Source organism: Macrotis lagotis, chromosome 3, assembly GCF_037893015.1.
Source record: "Macrotis lagotis isolate mMagLag1 chromosome 3, bilby.v1.9.chrom.fasta, whole genome shotgun sequence".
NCBI lineage: Eukaryota > Metazoa > Chordata > Mammalia > Peramelemorphia > Peramelidae > Macrotis > Macrotis lagotis.
In genome coordinates this window covers 294,351,592-294,356,238 of record NC_133660.1, presented here as the reverse complement: position 1 = coordinate 294,356,238, position 4,647 = coordinate 294,351,592, and the positions used below count along the sequence as shown (strand labels likewise).

Below are 4,647 nucleotides of genomic sequence, written 5' to 3'. Positions count from 1 at the left end.
CAGAGGCTGCACTACCTCGGCTCGCTACGTCTCGGCACTGGCTCGGCTGGGGCCGCATGGAGGGGCGGCGTGGGGGTGGGGCGCCGCGGAATCCTCGGGGGAAGTGTAACAGGAAGCGCGGGGAGTGGGGAATTCGGCAGGGAGGGGCGGAGGGGCGAGGGGCCAGGGGAGGGGGTGCCCGGGGAGCGCCATGACATCATGCTCTGTGGGGAGGGGAGGGGGCGGCGGGGGAGGGGGCCGGGGGGAGCCGGCGGCCAATGGCGAGCGGGATCTCGTTTCAAAAGGGTTAACGTGCAGCCAATGGGCGCCGGGGGGAGCGCTCCTGCTCGCTCCATTCAAGAATCCCAAGTATTCAAGATGGACGGCAGGGAGTGTGGAAAGGGAAAAAGGAGGCGAGGACGGGCGAGGGGGCGCCCGGGGCCGCTGCCCGCCGCTGCCCGCCGCTGCCCGCCCGGCGCCAGGCGCTCCGGGCCGAGACTCGGGGAGGGGGCGGGGGGGGAGCGGGCGAGGGAGGAGGGAGAGGAGGAGGAGGAAGGCCAGAGCCCGGGCCCGGGGCAGGACCTTGGCCAGAAAGAAGAGAAGTCTGCAAGGGTAAAGCTCCGGATTTTCTCCTTTTCTCTTTGCTCCGCCTTCAGGGGTCGGGGTCTTCTGGTCTCTAGACCCCCCCCTTTCTTCTTCCCTTTCCCTCCTTTTTGTCCGCCTCCTTCCCCTGCTTCACTCGTGGGCATCTTCTCGCCTCCCTCCTCATTTGCCTCCACACCAGCAACCCCGACACGAAGGAACACTTCTGCAGCCCCCGGAGGGTCTTGGCTTCGGTTTGTTTCACTGTCGTCTCCAACTGCTCGGTTGGGGAGGGGGTCTGCAAAGCCGTGGAAGGGCTGAGGACTGGGGGGGGGGGCGTTCTTTGGAGCTGTGGCCTGTGTGTGTGTATGTGTGTATGTATGTGTGTATGTTTGTATGTGTGTATGTATGTGTGTGCATGTGTGTGTGTGTGTGTGTGTAGAGGGGGGGATTCCCCGAGATGCTGGGGGGGGGGGGAGGTCCCTGAAGAGGTGGGGAGCACGCCGATCCGGAGAGTGTGAATGGCCCGAGTGTGTTGTGTTGTCTGGGCCTGAGGTGTGGCTAAGAGTTGTCTTGGGGGCATTTGTGCCGAGGGATCCCGCACCGTGTGGAGAGCTGAGTGCAGTTTGTCTGAGAGAGAGAGAGAGAGAGAGAGAGAGTGCGTGTGACTGTGTGTGACTGTGTGTGTGCGTGCATGTGTGTGCGTGTGTGCATGTGTGTGCATGTGTGTGCATGTGTGCGTGCGTGTGTGGTCTGGGCTGGGAGGCGTGCGGGAGGCGCAGTCGGGTGCTGGCGGTGGGGCTGGGGGGGCTTTCTCCCCCTCCCCCCTCCCCAGCTGCCCTCTCCTCTTATCCCATTCACATAACTTGGCTCTTCAGGCCCCTCCTGGGCTCCTCCTTTGGTCTCCATGGCTGCAGGGAGGGGGTGGGAGGGGCAATGGCCGCGGCCCACCCCTCTCCTGAGCCCCCCGGCCCCTGCTGCTCCCGGCTCCCCCTCCACCTGCCCTTTTCTCTCAGCTCCTAAGGCCTTGCTGCCACTCCTCCTGCAGCTCCGGGGCTGGAAGGCCAAGGCCAGCCGCGGCCCACAGTCCGGGGACTCGGATCCCGCCCCTCCCCCCATTTCCACACGGTGGTCTTGGGCAGAACTTCGAGGAACGCCGGGCCCCCGGGCCCGACGTGGGGGAGGGGCCGCTCCAGACCGGGTGAGTCCCAGGGCTTTTCCTCTTTGGGGATGAAACGGAGGAGAGGGCTGGGGGCAGCTGGAGTTCCCCTCCCCCTCCCCTCCCCTCCCCTCCAGCCCAGGCCCCTCTTGGGCTGGGAAGGCCTGCCTGGCTCCAGCTGAGCAGCCTTGCCCCCCTTTGTCCCTCGCTGCTGTGATCCATTTGCTGGCTCTGGCTGGGCTTGCCTAGCCCCCGGGGGCAGAGGTCAAGATCCAGCCCCGGTGACTGACCCCAAGCCGGGCCTGGCCTCCCTCCACCAGGACTCTCTGCAAAGGGGGGGCTGTGTTTAAAGATCAATGCAACCAAGTGCCCTGTCGAAGCTAGGAGGTGGAACCTGGTGTGCAAACAAGAGAGGCAGGCTGGCCTTTGGGCTGAGGTGGGAGGTCCCATTCCCCCAACACACACACACACACACACACACACACACACACACACACACACACACACACACGGCCCTCCATGGTGGAGGGCTCCCCCAACCCCCAGGGACCAACTCTTGTCTTTTCTCCCCTGCACCAGCTCTTGGGAGGGTCTTGTCCTTGAGACTTAAACCTGTTTCCAGTGGGAGGCAGGGATTTCCCAGCCCACACTGGGAACAGCCTGTCCCTTGGGCTGCTGGTATCCACGGCTGAACAACTGGATATTCTCCTAGCTTCTCTTAGCTACCTCTCACCCTTGGCCCTTCACCAATTGTCAAATTTGCTCTGGAGAAGGTAAAGTCCTCAAAGGTCAGGAAAGGATGCCCAAAAAAGGGGGGTTTTGTTTTCAAGTGTGCAGCTCATTCACTCTTCTAGGCCCAAGAATAGACTCCCACAGGCAAGAGTTGGGGCACACAAGTTTTTTCACTACTGTGATTCTGCATCAAAGAGAGGTACCCTCCATCTATTGCTCAACCTTGTACCCACACAGTGTTTTGCAATTCTTAAACAGAAGCCCCAGGGGTCAATGGCAGCAAACTCGAAGCCAGTCTACCTAAGTAGCTGTTCCCTGTTGCCTATGTACTCCCCCTCTGTCTCCCTATTGCCCACCCCATCCCCCAGGCCCTATCTCTATGAGGCTGAGGTATGAAGAGCTCTGTTCCCCTGGGATGGAAGGGATAGAGAGCAGAGCCCAGGAGGGGCTTTCTGTTCAAGTATAACTTTATTTCAAGGCAAAGCCAGAAAGTTAGGAGAGGGGGGCTTTGAAATTTAAGAAAGAAGACTTGATTAGCATACCACAGCACCCTTCATATCCACTCACGGAGTTTTGGACTGTCCGTCTCCCCCAAACAAACCAAAGCTAAGAGTCAGTATCTGGGCATTTTCTCAGCTGTCCCCCTCAATCTATGGAGATATGTCATCTCAGCTTTGAGCAAAAGGACCCTGACTTCTCGAGGCTGGGAGTAGGGCTTGAAGAGATGAAGAAAACAGAGAATTGTGGAAGGGAGGAAATTGAAAATAGAGCCAAAAGACGTAAGGTGAGGGAGACCAAAGAAAGAAAGGAACAGAGAAGAAGGTGAGAGGAGGGGAGGGTGGTGAATTCAATGAGATGGAAGAGATGAAGACACAGAAGGAGAAGAGAGGAGATGCCCACCAGAACCAAGAGAACTTGCCACTCCTGGCCGAGGCTCTTTTCACATTGTGCTACTGTCTGCACCTGTCATTAGCAGTGCAATGTAAAAAGGGCATCGGCTGGGCAGTACCAACCAGCACCAAGGTGGCTTCTTTCCTTAGACCCTTCCTTGACTGATTTTGGTGTTGGAATCTGCATCCATTTAGCATGGCGAAGGCATCACCCTGAGACTGATGCCACCTTGGAACCACTCTGCCTGGAATGATTTGGGTGGACGCTTCAAACAACAACTCGTGGGTTTGCTATTGGGGATGGAAAGGGCAAGGGAGATAGCTAGACCATCTGTGGTGATCTAAGGGTCAAAGACTTTGGTGGAAGAGGTACCTCCTATACAAGGAATTGTTCTGGAACTTTTCACTTGAGGGGAAGAAAATGGTGATCTGACCTCCCATTTTCTTTTATAGGAAACCCAGAGTGGGATTGGAGGGATAGAGATAGAGAAGAACAATAGAGTAAAAAGAGCCCCTTGTTTGGGACAGGGAGGGGGAAAAGCAGAGAAGAAAGTATGTTCGCTCACCCGTCAGCCCACACCAGCTGTTCCTTCCCTGTGTGAGTTTAGAGGAGGAGGAGAGAGGGAAGGAAGTAGTCACCATTCCCTTGTCCCCAACCAGAGGTTCTTAGATTAAAGGAGACCTTAAGAGATCATCTATTCTCAAGGCTTCAGAATTAGAAGGGACCCTCAGAGTCATCTAGCCAACCTGTTTGTGGACATGTCTCCACAGCATACCCAACTAGTAGTCATTCAGTCTTTACCATTGAAGACCTCCATAGGTAGGAAACACTAGCCTCCTCATTGGATAGATGAAAAAACCCAGGTCACCAAGCTGGAGAGTATGAGGTCAGGATTCAAACTCATTCCCTAGCTCCACAGTCAGTGCCCTTGCAAACAGCATTGGAGAGTAATTTGATTCAGGAAACCCCTCAGACACAGGTTAGTGGTAATCGTAAGGGATGGATCCTCCTAGAATGATGCCTCCCTTCCCCCATCCCTTTTTGGCCTCAGAAATGTTCAGAGGGTTACCCGCGGCCCTGATCAAATCTCCCATGATCAAACAGGACAGGGCTATCCAGAGGGTGCCCAATGCTGCTAGGCTGTAAGCACCTTGAGGGCAGGAACCCCACCAAATTCTATTCCTGAATCTCAAAGCTGGCAGTATAGGATGAATCGTGTAGGCAGGTGCTGCACGGATTACATATTTGAATTAAAATTCATTCATTGAAACATGATTTTCATGATGGCAGCAGCTTGGATGTGC

The 4,647-nt window shown here is 56.5% G+C and overlaps 1 long non-coding RNA gene across 1 annotated transcript; it reads left to right on the top strand.

Moving 5' to 3' along the window:
* The first annotated feature begins 542 nt into the window (after positions 1-542).
* On the top strand, positions 543-3,331 carry LOC141519028 (uncharacterized). The gene is made up of 2 exons (XR_012477340.1): positions 543-591; positions 1,610-3,331. It is a non-coding gene; the product is annotated as an uncharacterized LOC141519028 (long non-coding RNA).
* Positions 3,332-4,647: the final 1,316 nt, after the last annotated feature.